Raw genomic sequence first — 24402 nt, 5'->3', positions numbered from 1 at the left:
TAATGCCCAGTAATTGAATGTAGTCAATTACAGTCTTGGAAAAGGAATGGACAAGGTACAGGGACACAGTACTAGAAGTGGCTAAAGAATGTCTTGGAACAGTAGTGTGTAAAAGTAGGGGGAAGCAAACAGCTTGGTGGAATGACACAGTCAAGGCAGCCTGTAAAAGGAAAAAGAAGGCGTATAAAAAATGGCTACATACTAGATCTCAGGTAGACAGAGAAAGTTATGTTGAAGAAAGAAACAAAGCCAAACAGATCATTGCAGCATCCAAGAAGAAATCTTGGGAAGACTTAGTAAACAGGTTGGAGACATTGGGTCAAGCTGCTGGAAAACCATTCTGGAGTGTAATTAGCAGTCTTCGAAAGCGAGGTAAGAAGGATATGACAAGTATTTTGGACAGGTCAGGAAAACTGCTGGTGAATCCTGTGGATGCCTTGGGCAGATGGAGGGAATATTTTGAAGAGTTGCTCAATGTAGGTGAAAATACGATCAGTAATGTTTCAGATTTCGCGGTAGAATGGGATAGGAATGATGATGGATATAGGATCACGTTTGAGGAAGTGGAGAAAATGGTCAATAGATTGCAGTGCAATAAAGCAGCTGGGGTGGATGAAATTATGTCGGAACTCATCAAGTACAGTGGAATGTCAGGTCTTAAATGGCTACACAGGATAATTGAAATGGCCTGGGAGTCGGGACAGGTTCCATCAGACTGGACAAATGCAGTAATCACACCAATCTTTAAACATGGAAACAGAAAAGATTGTAACAACTACAGAGGTGTCCAGAATGAGATTTTCACTCTGCAGCGGAGTGTGCGCTGATATGAAACTTCCTGGCAGATTAAAACTGTGTGCCCGACCGAGACTCGAACTCGGGACCTTTGCCTTTCGCGGGCAAGTGCTCGGTAGCTCAGTTGGTAGAGCACTTGCCCGCGAAAGGCAAAGGTCCCGAGTTCGAGTCTCGGTCGGGCACACAGTTTTAATCTGCCAGGAAGTTTCAACTACAGAGGTATCTCTTTAATCAGCGTTGTGGGTAAAATCTTCTCAGGTATTGTTGAAAGAAAAGTGCGAGTATTAGTTGAGGAGCAATTGGATGAAAATCAGTGTGGGTTTAGGCCTCTTAGAGGTTGTCAGGACCAGATCTTTAGCTTACGACAAATAATGGAGAAGTGTTATGAGTGGAACGGGGAATTGTATCTATACTTTATAGATCTAGGAAAGGCATATGACCGGGTTCCTAGGAGGAAGTTATTGTCTGTTCTATGAGATTATGGAATAGGAGGCAAACTTTTGCAAGCAATTAAAGGTCTTTACATGGATAGTCAGGCAGCAGTTAGAGATGACGGTAAACTGAGTTCATGGTTCAGAGTAGTTTCAGGGGCAAGACAAGGCTGAAACCTGTCTCCACTGTTGTTCATATTATTTATGGATCATATGTTGAAAACAATAGACTGGCTGGGTGAGATTAAGATATGTAAACACAAAATAAGCAGTCTTGCATATGCAGATGACTTAGTTGTGTTGGCAGATTCGATTGAAAGTTTGCAAAGTAATATTTCAGAGCTAGATCAGAAATGTAAGGACTATGGTATGAAGATTAGCATCTCCAAAACGAAAGTAATGTCAGTGGGAAAGAAATATAAACGGATTGAGTGCCAAATAGGAGGAACAAAGTTAGACCAGGTGGACGGTTTCAAGTACTTAGGATGCATATTCTCACAGGATGGCAACATAGTGAAAGAACTGGAAGCGAGGTGTAGCAAGGCTAATGCAGTGAGCGCTCAGCTACGATCTACTCTCTTCTGCAAGAAGGAAGTCAGTATCAAGACTAAGTTATCTGTGCACCGTTCAATCTTTCGACCAACTTTGTTGTATGGGAGCGAAAGCTGGGTGGATTCAGGTTACCTTATCAATAAGGTTGAGGTTACGGATATGAAAGTAGCTAGGATGATTGCAGGTACTAGTAGATGGGAACAATGGCAGGAGGGTGTCCACAATGAGGAAATCAAAGAAAAACTGGGAATGAACTGTATAGATGTAGCAGTCAGGGCGAACAGGCTTAGATGGTGGGGTCATGTTACACGCATGGGAGAAGCAAGGTTACCCAAGAGACTCATGGGTTCAGCAGTAGAGGGTCGGAGGAGTCGGGGCAGACCAAGGAGAAGGTACCTGGATTCGGTTAAGAATGATTTTGAAGTAATAGGTTCAACATCAGAAGAGGCACCAATGTTAGCACTGAATAGGGGATAATGGAGGAATTTTATAAGGGGGGCTATGCTCCAGACTGAACGCTGAAAGGCATAATCAGTCTTAAACTATGATGATGATGATGATGAGTAGTGTATTTTTGTGAAAAGTTCTTAGCTTGCATCACCTTCAGAATACAGGATTTTTTTTTTACGTATGACGATATTATTCACTGCCGGAGAAAAAGCAACACTCTCAATGGCACCACGGGATAACTGAAGGGCTGGAGTGTCAGTGATTCATCTCATGCGATCATCAGCAGTCAGCTGCGCTCAAGAGGACTGTCTGTGCACCATCTGTTTTGACTCTGCAGGCAGCAACTGTGCTCACTTCAGAGATGAACAGTGTTAGCAACATTCGTCGTCGGGTACTTCAATTCTCCAAGCGACCGGCCAGCAATTTGTTACCATTTCGTACACATCCTCTACCAAACTACATATCCATCCCAGCACGTTCTTGTAAGTTAAAATACCTTTCACGAAATTCCATGCAACATTGCTACCTGTAGATGTGAGAGAGAGAGAGAGAGAGAGAGAGAGAGAGAGAGAGAGAGAGAGAGGCAAAGCATATGTTATTCTACCTTAGCAATGGATGTATTGAGGTTCTCGTAGCGCAGTGTGGATTTAGGGTATTTATATGGTAGATGAATTAACTGAAAGGTTGTTGAAGAGCTACTGGGATACGATCTACTCCAGTCGAGTAAATCTTCTATCACAATATCGTATTAAATTGATAACATAGGCCATCGATAAATGTTGGCGAGATTATATCTTCAAGAACATACTTTAACGACCTGTAACGAGTCTTTAATTACATAGGGATTATGATGACGCTTGGAAGTTGGTAAGGGCAGATAAAGTATATCAACAGAAGTATATTTATAGCAATTGGATCTTGAGAAAACATTAGATAAAATAAATTTGTCCATGTGTTTATTATTACAACCTCATATTGCCTAAACCGTACACTGAGTTATTTTAAAAGTAAAAAGCAGGATAAAGGGGAACTGTAAGGTTGCGAAGTCGTCTCTGTTTGCTTCTGTAGTGGGTTTGATGATATAAGGAGCGGCTGTGGCCAGGCACAGGAGAGACAGAATTGAAGTTAACATCTCTAAAAAATCCTTAAAATGGGAATCTCTTGAAGCAGGTCCAAGACATTTGTCCTGTACTTTCGGAGGAAAAATGTCGCAAATATGATTATTTCTTCCTCAGGAAAGGATAATGTTTCAACACCCACAGCCTTTCAGTAGACCGATCCAAAAAATATTTAATAAATCATGCCTTCCCCATAAAATATTTGAAATTTCATGACATTTCCAAGAGCACACTGATATTAAGCTTAAAACCATTATGACACAATAAAATGACAACAGATGACAGTCAACCAGGTATTTTACCACGAAAATGACAGGCTGGAAATTCATAGACCGAAACTGACACTACAGTGCTATCCACCTGCACAGAGCGTAACACGTTATAAAAGGATTGCCACGAAAGTTCTTCATCAGATCACAAAAAATGCAAATAACACTTCTAATGACTTGCATTATGTAGCTCAATTACCAGTTGTAGTAGTGTGAAAGCGGAATTTGGTTTGAAAGCGGAATTTGGTTGCAATACTTACACGGTTGTTTGATACCGATAAACAGTATTTTATTCGAAATAATCCCCCCCCCCCACACACACACACACACACACACACACACCTGTGCCCGAGGGAGGACTCGAACCTCCGCCGGGACCAGCCGCCCAGTCCATGACTGCAGCGCCTAAGACCGCTCGGATAATCCTGCGCGGCTGTTTTACTGTGTGTGATGAGGCGTTATAATGGAGAAATAAGACTTTGTGTTGCCTTTTTTCCATATTACGGTCGTTTTTTACGTAATGCTTGATTTAAATCGATCATTTGCTGTTGGCAGCGATAAGTATTAACGGTTTCACCAGGTTTTAGCAGCTCATAGTAGATGACACACTTTTGATCCCATCAAACACAGAGCAATGGATGTCGATAGTTTGCCTGGATTCACTCATGATTTACGACGCTTAGGATTCTCAAATTATATCCATTTTTCATCATATACTACTATTAGATGGAGAAACGGCTTTCTTTTGTATCTGGTGATCAGCATTTCACAAGTGGTACTTCGATTTGCTTGCTGTGTTTCATTCAGTTCATGCGAAACACATTTTTCTGACTTTCTGCACCTTTGCCATAGCTGTCAACCGAAGCGAAACGGCTTTCTGCGTCATATTCAATTATTCTGCGAGTTCGTGTTGAGTCTGAGTATCATCTTCATCCAATGACACCTGAAATTCCTTGTCTTCGAACTTTTTTTGGTGGTTTCCCGCTCTCGTCGTTTCTCACGTCAAAATCACCACTTGTGAATTTTTTGAACCACTCGGAAAACTATGATTTCTTAAGAGCTTCGACAAGCATTCTATGCGATTCTGCAGCAGTTTTTCCTCAGTAAGCAATAGTCGTCATATCCATGTGTTTTTCATCTGAGGTGATGAATTTTCAAGTAATTCTATTTGGTTTCTGAAACTATTTAATAATTTTGGTTAATGAACAACGTGATTTTGTCTCGATGCTTTTTAAAGGCAGTATTAAAATCAGTAAGTTAGCTCATGCAACCGAGCATATGTGCTAACACTGATTTGTAGATTCCCCTGCTCGTTTATTTCTGAAGGGAGGAAGATTATTTTTAACTATTTCAGGTTTATTTGAGTAAATTTAATGTATTGACTAGAGAAGCTTAAAGGAAGGTATCGTGGTACTTTTGAAAGAATCGACCATTGACCATTTCAGGCGATATAAGAAACACAAGACGAAGATATCTTATGATTAAATGTGCCGTGGGAGCACAAGGGTGGGAAGGCAACTGGCTGTGACTTTTCCAGAAGAAACGTAGAAGCATTTGCCAAAAGTGTTTTAGGAAAACCACTGAAACTCCAAACTGCGCTGGTTTGTGTAATGTCTAAGCCCCATTCCACCAGAAGACGAGTTTAGGGTCCCGCTGGGAGAAGTGATGTAAGAATATACAAATTTTACTGTGTTGTTTCATTCATAAAATTTAGCAATAAATTTCAGTACAATGAAATATCTCAAATACATCTATCTGACGACAAGCTTTTCAGTATAGTTTAATGATTCTTTGCTAGGAGACAACCTGTGAAACCTATCGAAAAAGAAGAATCAAGTTGTTGGTATGGTGACGATGATTGTTGACGTGACGTCATGACTGGTGGATTGGCTATCGTATGAGACGACACAATGAAAATATCTAAAGTAGCATGTGCGCTGTACATATGTGAAGTGCATAAACACAGTTCTCTAAATCATCTTCTATATCAGGAACCCTACTTTGGAACAATCATCTTCAAAATACTAGAGAAATTAAATTCTTCCCAAACTTCAAAAGACAACAAACGGCCCATCTATCACAGAGAACACTCTCCCCTATATTCAGCTCACTCTCCGCAGGCTCCCTCCCCCATAACTTTTCCGTACCCCTTGTCACTAGAGTTCTCTCTTCATATTCTGTTCTTTCCCTACAGACACTGTCATTCCCATCTTCTCCAGTTTCGTTATCCATTCCGCTTTTCATAATACTAAACATTGCTAAGCTAATCTATATCATTATAAATGCCCTTACTATAATTTTTATTGCAAATTTTTGTGATGCCTTTGATACTTGTTGTTCTTCGTTTGCGTAAAAGAGGAATTAAGGAGTAAACTGTTAACTGTGTGCTCGGGTCTTATGTGTAGATGAATTAAAACAGTTATCACATCTGAAACGGACTTAAATTTGTGGGTAACTGGTGAAACAGTACATATGCACTATACTGAACTTTGTTGTATCAGTCAGTTACTGAGGTGAAACTGTTATATATCTTCCACAGGGTAGGACAATATAGAGATAAATACCGTAAATCACCCAACCCACAACTGTTTATCGAATTGAACATCCATGTATAAAACACCATCAAACTTTTGATTATCTTACGAATGAATTAATGTCTTAAATATTTAATGATAAGTATGTAATGAACAAAAGCTTAGAAATGGTTTGAAATTACGTTTACAGGTTGCGAGATGGCGCCAAGAGCTGTCATTATCAAACGTGGCAACATCCGGGTAATTTCCACTTCACTTTAAGCAGAAGCTGGTTTTACGTAAAATTTAATGTTTATGGCATCCGATCTCCTGAACCATGTGCTGTAAGATGATATAATTCTGTCGGCACATTCGGCGGTATAAGAGGATACCAACTAAAATTGTGTTGCAAGCTGAGTTGTAAGTAAACAAGTAATAAATTAATACAGCATGTCTGAACATAAACTTTTACAACAGGAACAGCGAAAATGTAGTAAGCTATAATCATATATTCCTTCCATCAGTTTTGGTGGGTGTCAGAGAGAAATATATCCTTGAGGGCTTGAAATTGTGTGTAAAGTATGTTGCAGGTCACTACGTACTCTCATTCCCAACTGTTGGATGAATAAATTGTGCGTTCTCCATAGCTACGTCAGTCCCGCGCGTTTCAAACTGTGCAGTCTCTGGATCTGCGGTCGCACAGCATCAGGGCAACTAAAACGACTGTGACAGTACGAGATTCGCATATTTTCGTGTAACAGACATACAGTGTCGCCATAATCAGTCTGAAAAGCTTCTAAGGGTGTTGCAGGGTGGTTTGTGCTAAGAGGTGTTAAGAAGAAAATTCAGCAAGTTGCTCCGCTTTCGAGTTAATTACCATTGCAGTTAGCCAATGAGGCCGTTATGCGCGCAAATTAAAGCTGCTGGCCAGACAGAATAGTGTCAGTTATTCTCATAGCCTTGATGATAGTACACGAGACTGCTCAGAGTTATTTCGGTTTCGATTCTTACTGCCGCCCCATGTACAATTTTTCCATCGCTCTTAGGTTCTGTTTTGGGACACCAAGAGAAGAATACGTTTGGCGACACTGTTGCTTTCGGCCTCTTGAATCTGCATGCGCAACTACCTAATTGGAAAAACCTTTTTCTTTACGGTTATTTCTCTGCGGTAGCGACCCTCATGACCTTTTCTGACTACCCTGCCTAACAGATCTGGAGACGTTTTCTGCAAAACAGTGTCTCGTCATATGTCAGAACAGCACTTCACAACCGCCACATTATCTCGGAATCCTGAAACGATGTGATTTGTAGCCCAAGCGGAGATTTTTGAAACACAAGGACTCTTGCTATATAGAAAGAGACTCTCGATTACAAAAGTGATGTGCTGATTTCTCTTTAAAATAATTCTTTTAGTACTTTTAATATTGTTTTGGATCGAATGTATCGTCGCGAACTACCGCAATAACACTAATATATGAACGTTATATTTGCTCTGCTTCCCTCCCTACAATCTTTTCTGTTAATTTGTGCAGTACTAGCCGCACATCCATACATTCATTCTGGGCGTTTGTCATGTTGCGCAAATTATGAATTGCCACGTGGTAGACAATTTAAATTCTGAACTGGAGAAATTTCTAAACTCGTATTACACAGTGTGCATACGGAACCTTCCATCAATTTGTTACATTCTCATTGTTCGAGAACCGCAGCAAGCACTGTATACAAATCTGACAGGTGATGTACAGGTGTCAGGAGCTAATTTCGCGAGTTGTATCAGTTGGGCGCATCAATACATTTTGAGTCATTCAGTCGATTTGTGCGTGTATTTATAGTGATTATTATGCAACATTCGTGCTGTGATGTATACTTGTTGGAATTATGTTTCATGTCGGGGAGTAATGTTTACGACGCTACTGGGCACTGTGCACTGTAGATTGAATAGTTAGTTCGACCCCCCACGTACTATGGCACGAATATACACTCCTGGAAATGAAAAAAGAACACATTGACTCCGGTGTGTCGGACCCACCACACTTGCTCCGGACACTGCGAGAGGGCTATACAACCAATGATCACACGCACGGCACAGCGGACACACCAGGAACCGCGGTGTTGGCCGTCGAATGGCGCTAGCTGCGCAGCATTTGTGCACCGCCGCCGTCAGTGTCAGCCAGTTTGCCGTGGCATACGGAGCTCCATCGCAGTCTTTAGCACTGGTAGTATCCCGCGACAGCGTGGACGTGAACCGGATGTGCAGTTGACGGACTTTGAGCGAGGGCGTATAGTGGGCATGCGGGAGGCCGGGTGGACGTACCGCCGAATTGCTCAACACGTGGGGCGTGAGGTCTCCACAGTACATCGATGTTGTCGCCAGTGGTCGGCGGAAGGTGCACGTGCCCGTCGACCTGGGACCGGACCGCAGCGACGCACGGATGCACGCCAAGACCGTAGGATCCTACGCAGTGCCGTAGGGGACCGCACCGCCACTTCCCACCAAATTAGGGACACTGTTGCTCCTGGGGTATCGGCGAGGACCATTCGCAACCGTCTCCATGAAGCTGGGCTACGGTCCCGCACACCGTTAGGCCGTCTTCCGCTCACGCCCCAACATCGTGCAGCCCGCCTCCAGTGGTGTCGCGACAGGCGTGAATGGAGGGACGAATGGAGACGTGTCGTCTTCAGCGATGAGAGTCGCTTCTGCCTTGGTGCCAATGATGGTCGTATGCGTGTTTGGCGCCGTGCAGGTGAGCGCCACAATCAGGACTGCATACGACCGAGGCACACAGGGCCAACACCTGGCATCATGGTGTGGGGAGCGATCTCCTACACTGGCCGTACACCACTGGTGATCGTCGAGGGGACACTGAATAGTGCACGGTACATCCAAACCGTCATCGAACCCATCGTTCTACCATTCCTAGATCGGCAAGGGAACTTGCTGTTCCAACAGGACAATGCACGTCCGCATGTATCCCGTGCCACCCAACGGGCTCTAGAAGGTGTAAGTCAACTACCCTGGCCAGCAAGATCTCCGGATCTGTCCCCCATTGAGCATGTTTGGGACTGGATGAAGCGTCGTCTCACGCGGTCTGCACGTCCAGCACAAACGCTGGTCCAACTGAGGCGCCAGGTGGAAATGGCATGGCAAGCCGTTCCACAGGACTACATCCAGCATCTCTACGATCGTCTCCATGGGAGAATAGCAGCCTGCATTGCTGCGAAAGGTGTATATACACTGTACTAGTGCCGACATTGTGCATGCTCTGTTGCCTGTGTCTATGTGCCTGTGGTTCTGTCAGTGTGATCATGTGATGTATCTGACCCCAGGAATGTGTCAATAAAGTTTCCCCTTCCTGGGACAATGAATTCACGGTGTTCTTATTTCAATTTCCAGGAGTGTACATATATATATATGTGTGTGTGTGTGTGTGTGTGTGTGTGTGTGTGTGTGTGCGTGCGTGACAATCAACACTCAGCTTATTTGAGCGGCACAGAGATGTGGCTGGTCTCAGTATTTGGCTACCTTTTTCGTCATAGGGTGCCATCTCACACCTGTCGTAAACTCAATTTTCAAGCTGAAATCAAACACAAACACAATGCAGGCCGGCATTGCGGTGAATTTTTTTTAAAAATTGAGCCACTCACGTTGATTTCCAATTTGAACAAGTAGTTTATTTCTATTTTTCCACGAAGAGTATTCAATATATTGACTAAACAGTCAAAATTCTGTCAGAGGGACTTTTACATAAGAGCGGCCACTAATAAATGATGCTACAACACTTCACTATAAAATTTATACGTCGCGATCAAAGCACTCGACAGTCTGTTCACAGTTCACAAAACAGACTGTTGTCCGCTGTCCGAAACCACTGTATTGCATTCTACTTGATGGTTTTCGGACCTACCTACATACATACTTGTCTCCATTCGGGCCTATCAACCCAATGCTACACCAAGATGAGCGACAAGACCGGCTCTTAACATCACTCCAACTCAACTCTCTAAAGATGGCCCACCTATACACCCTCGAAACGACTGCCTAACTCAAAATAATGTTTTCCAAAAAATATTACGAATTTCCTGAAACTAAAGGCAAAAATACATATGATACATTGAAAAATGCGGAAATTATCCGGGCAATAACAATTTAAAATCCAGTTTTTTGTATCTGCTACGGTTTTTTTTACAAATAATATTCTTGTGAGATGATTGTACTTTCCTCGAATTTTTGATACTAAACAGAAATAAACAAATAAAAATACATCCTACTCACCTACCTCTTTAAACTTTGGTATGCTGCCGCTAGTTTTCTCTCTTTAAATTTATTTATTTACCAAAAACACAGTTCCTCTCAGCCGAATCCAATATTCCGATCTCTTATTAAAAATGGTATATATTCTACTCAATCGGCTATGATTGCTCGCTGCAGCTCTACTATCCGCATCCGAAAACACTTTGTCGATATTAATCGGCCCTAAGCCTTGCCGAGATATTGTCTTTTGACCTTCCATGAATTTACAACTTTTAAGAAAACAATAACTTTTAAACTATCGTATTATTTTGTGGCTCGTCTAGATAATTTAGCTTCACATATTTTTCTGTCCATGAGTGCCAACTCGCACCTCCGTGTCACTCTTGGTTCTGTTTTTATCAGTTTTTCTCCGGCATATAAATTCCTCCAAGCGCTCCAGAACGGCCATACGCTCCCCCGCCAAGCTTCCGCTCGGGTTTTTCCAAGAACGCGTAATCGCTAGCCGCTCGCCACGGACCCATTGCAATCGCCAGCCACGTGCTCTGCGGCGAAAAACTGGCTCTCCAATTTCCTCCCACAGCTTGTACGTTCACATGTTATGCAATTTTATTCATCCTGTAATACTCATGATTGAGTAGATATACGGAGCGAAAACGTGAGTAGTTCATTGTCAGTTGGACGACAAATGTTCTTTCATTCTTATTTTTTACATCAGACTCTCGCACATCGAAATAATCACAGTTAACTGACAGGCTTCGGGTCGTTCAGTATAATATAGCTACATTAGGTCCCAACTTAATTCAACTGTGATTTATACTATTTCTATGTGCGTTTATCATCCCCTTGAGTAATAATAATAACATAACCATTGTTGTAAAATTTGTCATTTGTTGTTGTGAAAACAGTCTCCGTTCAGTGAATGGTGGAGTAGTTTGTTTCCATTGCGATGTGAAGAAGCAATGTTGTGAAGAAATGAAAATTTCGAGTTAACTGCTTCGATGGATAATTCTCCTACATATTCGTTGAATCATAACTCAACAACAGTGCTTCGAATATCTTCATCTAACTATAATCACCTTTAAAAAAGACCTTACTCTTTGAGTGTAGAATTTCGTCGTGCTTCCATTAACGATGAATTTTTGGAGTTGGACAAATGTGGGCTTTTGATGCGCGCATTATCCATGCCGTGAACTTTGTGATAGATGAGGATTGATATGTGATTCACTGTGAGATACGGGTATTCGCAAGCATTTCGAAGACTGCAGTACACTTTATTTTGGATAAACATTCAGGTGACAGAAAGATTTATCCCAGATGGATTCCGGGCAATTTGATCGACGCTCAGCAACATATTAGAGTTAAAAGTTGTAAGGAAAAACCTTCAGAAAATCGACGGATTAAATAAACACAATTAGTGGAAGAAACAGTTAATGTTTTATTTAGGAAATACAAAGTCCGCATAGAAATCGTAAAAGCAGACGAAATTTGGATATGTTCGAATCAGAAAGAAACTACACTGCAACCGAAGAAAATGTTCACTTGATTATTTCGTTATACCAGACATGACATGGTAATTGCGGCAGAGGGTTGAAGAATTGTAGCTGTTACGCTACAATTCATCTCTGAACTCTCGGAAAATAACCGATCTCATAACATCTTTCTTTATGATGACAATGACACGCTTAACACGACATGTCAAATAATTGAGTATTTTGAGGGAAAGAAATCGTTGCCCATATTCACCTGTTACATCGACCAACGACTTTTATTTTTGTCCTCTTATTAGAAACGAGAAATGCGCGGCCACCAAGTTTCGTCACCTGAGGCTGTCGAATCTACCGAAACAGTGTGTTTGAGACGAACACCAGAGAGGGAGAAAATACTTCCAATACATCACAAAGAACAATATTTTCATAATGACCCTGCCTACCTTCCAAGGATTAGGTGTTTTAGTCAACTGTTCCGGTCTCTGTCATCTATCCACCCATATCTTACGAGATCTACCTAGTTCTCTCTTTCCAGTCGGCCGATAATTCATTATCTTTTGTATCAATCGATTTTCTATCATTCTGTCAACCTGCTGCTTCCTTTTCATTCTATTGTCATCTTTATTGTCATAAACAGAAAATTTTTTTAAATCTTATAAGATCGTTTCAGTTCACGTTTTATCCATTTTACTACAGCCCTTGCAAACCTCTTGAACTTCCTTTCTGCTGCTTATATGCATTTTTTTGTTACTGTACATGATTCGGAACCATCTATAAGTGTAGGTACACCCGTAACTTTATACAATATGATTTCTGTTTCCTTTCTTCTTTTTCGTCCCAGAGATCTTCCGATAGTTCCGCAGATGGCTTGAAATTTATTAATCATCTTCACAGTGTCTTTGTCACAGTTAAAACAACTAATACCACATCCGAGACAACTGAAGTCGGATACTTGTTCTAAATTTTTCTCATTTATTGTTATTTTCGATCTGATTGCATTCTTGCTTTTGAAAGCGAGTATCCTGGCCTTATTTGCAAATATAGTTTAGTAGTAGTATATCTCGTTTTGGTTCAGTCTATATACCGATCTCTGCAATTTATTCCCAGTTTTCTGCATAATATTCTGATCATCAGCATATAAGAGATTATTTATTGGTACGCCAGCTCCTACATTAATTCCTAAGTGTAGCGCATCTTTCTACTTCATAACTAGATCGTCTATATATTAAATACTTGACTATGTAATAACTAATACAAAAATTAGTTTCTAGATTCGAGATACCATCGCATTTACAAATAGACTAATGATATAGGCTCTGATACTTTCCTAGTCACTTCAAGGATTGTAGTATGGGCAAGATGAAAGCGAATATTTTAAGAACCAACTAAATGGTTTGTACCAAAATTGATTTTGTTTCGTTGTTTCTGTAAAAAATTAAAAGGCAACCCTCTTATTTAACTCCCTCGTTCTTTTGGGAACTTTATTAAAGTAAGACATGTGGTGTCGTAGTTCATGGTCGTTGTTTTTACTATTATATTTTATCTCCTGCAAGTCCATCGAATACCACACAACAACTCCGACAAGAAAATCTCTATTCAAGTGTTATTTATTCCACTGTCTGCGTAGTTATTTCATTGTCTTATAATACTAACTTTTTTTTTTCGACATGCAATTTCGACTTTCCACAGCGCGAGAAAAAAGAAGTAATACGATATGAAGAGAAGATGTGACGTTTATGACAAACTTATAGCCTACCTGTCGTCTAAAGTAAGCGGAGAGACCTTCTACACACCGTTAAATAATAATCACTCATCTTCATTTCTTTTGATATGGTCTTAAAATGCCTAGATACTTCAATAACCTTTTGTTGTACAACTCAAAAACAACTTTCCTCGCTCCAACGCATAATAAAAAATTGTAACGCATTCCTCTGATAAAAATTAATTTCCATCTTCTCCCTAGAACTCAATATATGCAAATTTAGCATTAGCTTTCCAGCTTCAAAACACTTGCTTGATGTTGTAAGCTTTGTACATATTAATAAGCAACCCAATGTTGTAAAAGCTGCGCCGGCCGGAATGGCCGTGCGGTTCTAGGTGCTACAGTCTGGAACCGCGAGACCGCTACGGTCGCAGGTTCGAATCCTGCCTCGGATATGGATGTGTGTAATGTCCTTATGTTAATTGGGTTTAAGTAGTTCTAAGTTCTGCGGGACTGATGACCTCAGAAGTTAAGTCCCATAGTGCTCAGAGCCATTTGAACCATTTATTTTTATTTTTTTGTAAAAGCTGCACTCCACTTAATACCAATCTATTCATATGAAATTACAAAGAATTTGATAAAAGTGTCAGTGAAGACGAGGACAGCAGCGCGTTACGGCATTACGGCTTGTGACAAGATATTCGATTGCGTTGCCCGTTTTCAAAAGCGTCAAAGATTGCCCTCGTCATCGGCCGTTACGTCAAATACAGTTTCTGCAGTCGTACGAACATGTATTTTAAGACATAAAAACAATTTTAAAACGACTTTTACATACATTGGATTGGCGATATCACGTAGTAAGCGTCATTGAGAGTTTCATGACCATAGAGATACGTTACAGTGGCACAACCAAATCTACTATTACGATACTTTTACTCTCTGTTCTAGGTCAACCGCGTATTCGTAACGTCCCTGAATACCTTTAAGTTCACCCCCACGTTTCTGTTAGTACGACGCTGTGACTTCGGCGAGGACACTTTACACACTGTTGCCGCGGGTTCGCTGGCCGGCTGGCGTCTGACGTGACGCGTTCTCTCGCGGCCTTCGCATTCTGCTTCGCAATCTGCCGAATGTGAATTAACTTCTCGCGTGCCTTCGGCCCGTTTCCGAAGTTTTGCCCCGCCGCTGGTCTCGATAGGCCGTCATTTTCAGCGCAAACAAAACCCCGAACCGACGTGAGAGATTTTTATCTCTCCCGAGCTGAGCTCTCGGGGAACGGGCGATGATAACGTATTCCGGCACATTATATTGATAAACAATATTATTCCCTTTCAAGTGAAACAAAGCGGTTCTTTCCATATCATTTTGGCGTCGCTCGCTGTGGAACTGAATTGCTGGAATGCCCCAGAAGGTACAGCATGATAATCTGGAAAAGCCAAAGCCCTGATATTAGAAATCATTACGCTCATCAAGGTTTAATAGTCAGTTGGCAGTAATTGTCATCTCCACATTTCGTGGAATGACACTGGTCTCTACATTCTCTAAGGAAAATCATCACACCTTCAAGGTTGTGTACAACTGGATCTCCTGTTTTGAACTCTAGCACAGGGAAACCATCAGTCAATGATTTGTTATGATAAGAATGTTAGTTTAATGATTGCCGTAAGTCTTGTATCATGACAGGATATTTTTGAGACACTGCAGTCTCATTTGGAACTTAGAACACCGGACGTGAAAACAGTAAATGTAGTAACAAATCACGCTAATACTGTGTACGATCGCCTCTATCTTCTATAATACGAGGCTAATTCGGGAAGTTACAAGGACTTTTTTAAGTATAAGTAATGAATTTATTTTAATAAAATTCACATTCATTGTAGAATAGGCCTCTCATTATTTTCCCACGTAATCACCATTTACCTCAATACATATTGTGATCCGTGGAACGAGTTTTCTGATTCCTGTGTCATAGACGTCTCCCGCCGCCTTCTCAGCCAATTCTTCATTTCGATTTTCACCCCGCCGTCGTCGGAAAAGAGCTTTCCACGAAGGTGTACCTTCATTTCGGTGAGCAGATGATAGTCACTAGGCGTTTGTTTGTTTTGTTAGGCTCTGTGACGTTTCTTAATGGTCTCTCAATATCTTGCAGCATTTATTGTTTCGCCTGTTTCCAAAAAATCTACTGGAAGGGACCGTTCTCTGTCGCAAAACACTGACACCATGGTTTTCCTCGCTGTTTGCTGAATTTTGAATTACTTGGCTGAAGGAGAATGAGTATGGCTCCAGTGCATTGATTGTCATTTGCTCCTTGGGGTATGGTGAAAAGGCCAAGTTTCATCTTCTGGCACTATAGAGTTGAGAAAAGCCTCTCCTTCAGTGTCAAAACGGTCAAGAAATTTATGTACGGCACTGACAGTTCATTTTGTGCGCTTCGGTAAGCACCTTGGTCACTCATCGCGAACACAACTTGTGATAATTTAGCCGATCAGTTACGATTTCATGCACAACAGTTCGTGAAATGTTTGGACAAACCGCATGGTCGTCAACTGTCGGACGGCAACCAGAGAGAAGATTTTCTTCAATTTCCTGCACTGCATCATCAGTCACAACTGACGGCCTTCCGCTTGTGTCTTCTCCATGAATTTCCGTCCTTCCAAAATTGAAATTTCGTACCCATTAAGTCACATTCCGCTTGACATTACGTCCTCTCCATAAACTGAAACAATTTCGCGATGAATCACCGACACATTCATGCCCTTAGCGTTTAGGTAGCGAATTACAGAGCGCATTTCGCACTTGGTGGAAGCCGGAATGACAACGCTCATTTCTAAAAGTCACCACAGTTATCGGCGAGATGCTGATTGTTTGGAATGCTTGTTCCTTCAGCTGACGTCCCCCTACACGGCAGTGGTACCAACTTCCCCCACGGACATTCCATGCTACAGCTACATGCATGTAACCTTACTTTCCGGATAACCCTCGTAGCTGAATTCGGCGAGGAAGTTCCTCCATTTCTGCCATATATATCTGAAGCCACTCATTGACGATTAGTGGCGACGTTGACGAATACGTTAAAAACGCTGCTGAAAATACGAGGGCAGTTCAATAAGTAATGCAACACATTTTTTTGCTCGGCCAATTTTGGTTGAAAAAACCGGAAATTTCTTGTGGAATATTGTCAAACATTCCCGCTTCGTCTCGTATAGTTTCATTGACTTCCGACAGGTGGCAGCGCTGTACGAAGCTAATAAAATGGCGTCTGTAACGGATGTGCGTTGCAAACAACGGGCAGTGATCCAGTTTCTTTTGGCGGAAAACCAGGGCATCTCAGATATTCATAGGCGCTTGCAGAATGTCTACGGTGATCTGGCAGTGGACAAAAGCACAGTGAGTCGTTGGGCAAAGCGTGTGTCATCATCGCCGCAAGGTCAAGCAAAACTGTCTGATCTCCCACGTGCGGGCCGGCCGTGCACAGCTGTGACTCCTTCGAGATGATCGACGGATCACCATCAAACAACTCAGTGCTCAACTTGACATCTCTGTTGGTAGTGCTGTCACAATTGTTCACCAGTTGGGATATTCAAAGGTTTGTTCCCGCTGGGTCCCTCGTTGTCTAACCGAACACCATGAAGAGCAAAGGAGAACCATCTGTGCGGAATTGCTTGCTCGTCATGTGGCTGAGGGTGACAATTTCTTGTCAAAGATTGTTACAGGCGATGAAGCATGGGTTCATCACTTCGAACCTGAAACAAAACGGCAATCAATGGAGCGGCGCCACACCCACTCCCCTACCAAGAAAAAAATTAAAGCCATACCCTCAGCCGGTAAAGTCATGGTTACAGTCTTCGGGGACGCTGAAGGGGTTATTCTGTTCGATGTCCTTCCCCATGGTCAAACGATCAACTCTGAAGTGTATTGTGCTACTCTTCAGAAATTGAAGAAACGACTTCAGCGTGTTCGTAGGCACAAAAATCTGAACGAACTTCTCCTTCTTCATGACAACGCAAGACCTCACACAAGTCTTCGCACCCGAGAGGAGCTCACAAAACTTCAGTGGACTGTTCTTTCTCATGCACCCTACAGCCCCCATCTCGCACCGTCGGATTTCCATATGTTTGGCCCAATGAAGGACGCAATCCGTGGGAGGCACTACGCGGATGATGAAGAAGTTATTGATGCAGTACGACGTTGGCTCCGACATCGACCAGTGGAATGGTACCGTGCAGGCATACAGGCCCTCATTTCAAGGTGGCGTAAGGCCGTAGCATTGAATGGAGATTACGTTGAAAAATAGTGATGTGTAGCTAAAAGATTGGGGAATAACCTGGTGTATTTCAATGCTGAATAAAACAACCCCTGTTTCAGAAAAAAATATGTTGCATTACTTATTGAACTGCCCTCATAAATACAGACAAATATATGAGAAATATATGAGATTAAGATCAGGTGAATCTGCAACCCCGTCCATATCTGATGGGCACCTTAGAGTTTCCTGTGAACACGGCTGTACTCCGCTCGGCCGAGCGGAGTGCCCGCGTGGTTTGACGCGCTATGTAACGGATTGCATGGCCCCTTCATGTGGAGGTTTGAGTCCTCCCTCGGGCATTGTTGTGTGTGTTGTTCTTAGCATACGTTAGTATAAGTTAGTTTATGTAGTGTGTGAGCCTATGGGCCAATGACCTCAGCAGTTTGGTCCCTTAAGAATTCATACATTTGTGAACATTTGTACTCCGCTTGAAATATGGGAGTGCCTGCAGCATATCTACATCAACATATGTACTCCGCTAGCCACCAAGCGGTGTGTGGTGGAGGGCACAATTCGGGCCAAAGTCATATCCACCCCCCTTCCCACCTCTGTTTCACTCCACTCGCGGATCGCGCGAGGGAAAAACGACTGTCTGAACGCCTCAATACGAGCTCTTATTTCCCTTATCTTTGAATGATGATCATTACGGGATTTGGAAGTTGGTGGTAATAATATATGCTCTACATCCTCGGCGAAGTTTGGATTTCGGAATTTAGTGAGCAGCCCCTTCTGTTTAGCGCGTCGTCTATCTGCAAGTGTGTCTCACTTCAAACTTTCTATGAGATTTGTAACGCTCTCACGATGGCTACATGTACCAGTCAAGAATCTTGCCGCTCTTCTTTGGACCTTCTCAATCTCTTGAATCAGACCCAACTGGTAAGGGTCCCATACAGACGAACAATACTCTAAGACTGGACGATCTAACGTATTGAAAGCTATTTCCTTTCTTGAATGACTGAATCGCTTCAAGATTCTACCAATAAACCGCAATCTAGAGTTCGCCTTACCCGTTACTTGTGTAAGCTTCCAAAGACTTATCATTTAATTTGTACTCATACATTAATGGGGATTTTCGCCTTGTTATACGCAGTAGGTTGCACTTACCAATGTTGAGAGATAACTGCCAGTCATTACACCACTCATTTATTTTCTGCAAATCATTGGTTTGTTCACAACTTTCGTGTGATACTACTTTCCTGTAGACTACAGCATCATCGGCAAACAGTCTAAGGCCGCTATCAATACCATCAACCAGATAGTTTATGTAAATCGTAAAAAGCAGAGGACCTATTACGCTGCCCTGGGGCACACCTGTAGTTAGTCTATTTTCTGTTGAAGTTACCCCGTTCAGGACGACATACTGCTCCCTGTCTGTTAGAAAACTTTCCATCCAACCGCATATGCCATTGGATGGAGAGTAAGCGTGCACTTTTTGTAGCAAGCGACAGTGCGGAATTGAGTGGAACGCCTTTCGAAAGTCGAGAAATATGGCATCAACCTGGGAGCCTGTTGTTTATCATGCACAAAGAGGGCCAGCTGTGTCCCGCATGACCGCTGTTTCCTAAAACCGTGCTCGTTTCTGCAGATCAGCTTCTCAGAGTCTGGAAAGATCATTGTGTCTGAACGCAGAATATGTTCCATGATTCTACAACAAATCGATGTCAGTGAAATTGGCCGGTAATTATGTGCATCAGATTTTCTACCCTTTTTATAGATTGCTATGACCTGGGCCTTCTTCCAATCCAGTGGAACTTTCCGCTGTTCCAATAATCTCTGATAGATGATGGATAAGAATGGTGCTGCATTTGTAGCATAGTTAACATATGGTCTTACGGGGATACCGTCTGAGCCAGATGCGTTCCTAGCGTCTAAGGATCTTAACGGTTTTACAATCCCAGATACACTAAACACTATGTCAGCCATCCTTGCGTTTGTTCGATAATTGAAAGGGGGAATGGTGCTGAAGTCCTCTATCGTAAACGAGTTTTTGAAAACTAGGTTTAGAATTTCGGCCTTCTGTTTACATTACCCGCACTGTCAGCAAGATAAGGCATTGAAGTTTTTGTAGCGTTCATAGATTTTACGTATGACCTAAATTTTTTGGGGTTATTTTTAGAACCTGCATATAAAATATTGCTTTCAAATTGGTTAAGAGAGTCTCTCATTGTCACGTTAGCACAATGACGATGAAGAAAGGGCATCAATTGATCAGCTAGAATGCTGAAATAAACATCTTAGTGTTTATGCCAACGTTACTAAGAAAAATGTCCCTAAAACGTCACACAATGATATGAGGTGATTGTTTTAAAATCAGTAACTCTCCCTTCAGGCTGATTGACTCGCAACGGTAAAAGTCAAACGTCAGACATGGAATGACATTATTGGTCATATGAGGCGTTTCGACATTTATCCATTACGCGATTCTTACAAAGCGCCAGATAAAAAATGTTTTATAAAACTTAGTAAGGATAGCAGAAGCGCTTCACCTTGAAATCACCTGTCACTAATTGTGCTACATCCACCCAAAAGCGATTGCTGTCCGCAGACTATTGACACAATTTTACAGAGCGCGGGTCCAGAAGACGTTTTGACCACCAAGTGGCATGAAAAATGTGTAGCGGCGCCAAGGCGCATCAATTAATGCGCATTTGTTAGTGCTGTGTGTGTGACGGCTGTGCATCAACTTATTAGAAAAGAAACGTTTTCTCTACACAGATGGTATTGACGATTTTACGGTGATAGAAGGTTACTCAAAATATTTGCTTGAATTCAGGGGCATTACATAACGCACACATCGTCGAAAGCTACAGTCGCAACAAAGCGTCAAAAGACCTTACGATTGTAACGTATGACAGTTCGTGGAACCAAGTAATATTTCTTACCTTTATATGAACACGGGGGGTAGTTCCCCACGACAGATTTTGGTTATACTGAAATATTTCCTGTGTTTCATAAAAAAATACAGCAGAAAATTGTGCTACTAGTTGATATAAGCGCAGTAGCACATACTGGATGCTTTCTCCTACCGGATTTGAGTCCGGCAGTCGGACTCTCCTAACTTCAACGAAAATATTTTGTTACCCTCTCCCTTCTTACTGCCAGTATTCAAATTGGTGGTATACCGGTATGTCTGAACTGCTATTTTGTACTTTAATTTTATACCGCTTGCCATACCACATAATTGAAAGAGGCCAAGCTCTTCCGGCTCCCCCCTTTCGATTTTTTTTTTTTTTGCCTTGATTCAGCTTTTTCCTTTTATGTTCCTCAGTGATGGTGGCCAAATAAGGTCATTTGGAGAAATGAGATCTGCAATGAGAGTTCTGATTTTCTTTAGAAAGTGATTGGGTAATTGGGTAATTGGGTAATTGGATGATGGGGTCGTCGCATTTTATTAGGCATGGGACTCTGTGTGGCAGCGTGGATAGCTGACCGACAAGAGCAACGTCCTCGTCACACCACAGGGGGTTCCCGGCGATCTCGCTTCTAGACGGCCTGAGAGATCGGTTGTGTTTCGCTGCTGGACCGTCAGAACGAATGGTTGGATTCTTCACTTCTGGTCAGCCAGAGTGAAGGTGATTAGAAGTGTCAGAAGTATTACTTTCACAGTACCCCGAGCGGAACCTCTCAGTACCACTTAGTGACAACAGTGGGATTTGTTTGTCGTTTCACGCCCGTACTTTGTCGGCCAGGTCATCATCCACTGGTGCAGCTGTGACATCAACGCTGTACTCCGAACTGTAGGTGAGCGGCCAGTCTTGCAGGTGCCAATGTATTAGCAGCACCGGCACAGTAGTCTCATTTGATCCCAGCTTACACTGTTGCCTTATCGCCATACGCAACCACAGCTCGCATGAGTAATCGGCATCAAGGACTCTCATTTGTGGTCTACATTCTTCGTCATAGTCAGGGATAACGTATGAAGTAATAGTCTCACTCACAAAGGTTATAGGGCTCAATAACGTGATATTTGATCCCATTCCTATATGTGAATTCAGCCCTACATCTCATTATCCAAGTTTTACTGTTCTTATTTATATTGCATTTAACATTTGTGTGTGGTAATACTATAGGAAATCTCGCAATAAAGCACGTAGTGATACCAAAATCTTTGTAATATTTAGTAGTTTAGTTTCACCTTTATTATCATGGCCCTTTGCCGATACGAGTGACTAGCTATTAAACTTTCATAAACAGATTTATGTCGAAGGCGCAACTCTTAAACCGACCACAAACAGGGCCGTATCATAAGATCCTCCATGTATTGTCTGTTGCGTGATAGGGACTATGGTAGTTAAAGCTGGGGAAGGTTCAGTGTATTAGCCACAGAGGCGGGTGGATCCTGTTTGCAGTTCTTCTTCAATGTTTCGAAAAACAGAAAAAAAGGCGAAATAAAGACTCTTCTATCCTCGTTACTCACCTCCTGTCATACACTCTCTTGTTTCTGTGTGTGACCCATTGGAAACCTGCAGCTATATGCGCTCCTGTGATCAATGCCATTTTCGTGCAGCAGCTAGCTCCAAATGTAAACTGGGCTCAGTTCTCTTCTCAATGTCCGATCGCACACTGGTTGGCGTGAACCCGCAATCACTGACCAACAATTCCCTTCGAATCAGAAACCGATTGCAACTGTCGATGCATGACACTCGGTGTCGATCCCTGTCAGCTTGGACCTCTTCACGAGCCCTGTTACACTGTCCACTCATATTACTGTGATCACCTGGCAAAAGCGTTAATAACCACATTCTGCGGCGTGGATAATTGTGACGCATGCAGGAATGGAGTGTGTGAGGATCTGGAAGGTTGCATGGGGCCTAATTAAAAACAAAAGACTAACATTAATGAATAAACGCCATAATTTTACTAGCTGTGTGACCGGTTACGAAGTCTCGTAACCAGTTGGCCCTCACTATTATTTGCACGCAATCTGACTGCATAAAATAAAAATAAAGAATGACAAGGAATTTCCATTAACAAAATTGATTAATGAAGTCCCCTGCAACTGTAAAAAGCTACGAAACAACAAAGCACAAGTGTAACTGTTCTGTGTGTGGTAGTGTGACTCAATGTACACGTATCTGACTCGGTTCTCTCCCAATACGACAAAATATTTTAAACAGCATTTACAATGAACCAATTGAAAACCCAGATATACTATAATTGCACATAGAAACCAAAATTACAAGTCTAATAAATGACCACGAGCCAGATGCTTTGTTGACTGTACCTGTCAGCAACAGGGATTGTTATTAATGAAAACTGTAATACCTTTTTAACTCATTATATATTGACGAAAATATTCCATTACAGCAGCATCATAAATCAAAAGCTCATCTTCTTTCTGAAATATATTCTGACAATTGCATCTTCTTCCATTTATACATTACACCAACCGAACAAGACAACATTTCAGTCAACACTCAGATCGTCTACTCTCTCGCCCAACAGAACAACGACTGCTCTCGACATCCCCTGAACTACTACTGCGCCAGTGGAGGCGGCGGAATAATAATTCTGGCACATTCACCGGCGCTGTGACTCAGTGTAGCCACCTTTCAAGGTACCGACAGGAATGTGGAGATATGCCGACCCTGGTGCTGTGGCCATCTACGCTAAGTTTCCCGGTTGAGAATCCATGGGGCAAAGAGCTGTATCGAAGTGCTCGCACAGATTCCAGATTGGGTGTAAATCGGGATAGTCTGATGGCCGTGGGAGTACGGTAACCTAATTCTGGTGGTCATCGAACCACTCACGTACTCTGGCAGGTGTGTGACGCATTGCGTTGTCCTGCTGGTAGATGCCATCGTGTCGAGGAAAAAGAAACTACACTCCTGGAAACGGAAAAAAGAACACATTGACACCGGTGTGTCAGACCCACCATACTTGCTCCGGACACTGCGAGAGGGCTGTACAAGCAATGATCACATGCACGGCACAGCGGACACACCGGGAACCGCGGTGTTGGCCGTCGAATGGCGCTAGCTGCGCAGCATTTGTGCACCGCCGCCGTCAGTATCAGCCAGTTGGCCGTGGCATACGGAGCTCCATCGTAGTCTTTAACACTGGTAGCATGCCGCGACAGCGTGGACGTGAACCGTATGTGCAGTTGACGGACTTTGAGCGAGGGCGTATAGTGGGCATGCGGGAGGCCGGGTGGACGTACCGCCGAATTGCTCAACACGTGGGGCGTGAGGTCTCCACAGTACATCGATGTTGTCGCCAGTGGTCGGCGGAAGGTGCACGTGCCCGTCGACCTGGGACCGGACCGCAGCGACGCACGGATGCACGCCAAGACCGTAGGATCCTACGCAGTGCCGTAGGGGACCGCACCACCACTTCCCAGCAAATTAGGGACACTGTTGCTCCTGGGGTATCGGCGAGGACCATTCGCAACCGTCTCCATGAAGCTGGGCTACGGTCCCGCACACCGTTAGGCCGTCTTCCGCTCACGCCCCAACATCGTGCAGCCCGCCTCCAGTGGTGTCGCGACAGGCGTGAATGGAGGGACGAATGGAGACGTGTCGTCTTCA

At 42.8% G+C, this 24402-nt stretch overlaps 1 non-coding gene across 1 annotated transcript; it reads left to right on the top strand.

The window, feature by feature from the left end:
* Positions 1-904: 904 nt before the first annotated feature.
* Trnas-cga (transfer RNA serine (anticodon CGA)) lies at positions 905-978 on the top strand. The gene has a single exon. It is a non-coding gene; the product is annotated as a tRNA-Ser (tRNA).
* The last annotated feature ends 23424 nt before the right edge of the window (positions 979-24402 follow it).

The sequence above is a fragment of the Schistocerca serialis genome, chromosome 9 (genome assembly GCF_023864345.2).
Source record: "Schistocerca serialis cubense isolate TAMUIC-IGC-003099 chromosome 9, iqSchSeri2.2, whole genome shotgun sequence".
Lineage (NCBI taxonomy): Eukaryota > Metazoa > Arthropoda > Insecta > Orthoptera > Acrididae > Schistocerca > Schistocerca serialis.
The sequence above is the reverse complement of the archived record's forward strand: the minus strand, read 5'-3'. Positions and strand labels throughout refer to the sequence as shown.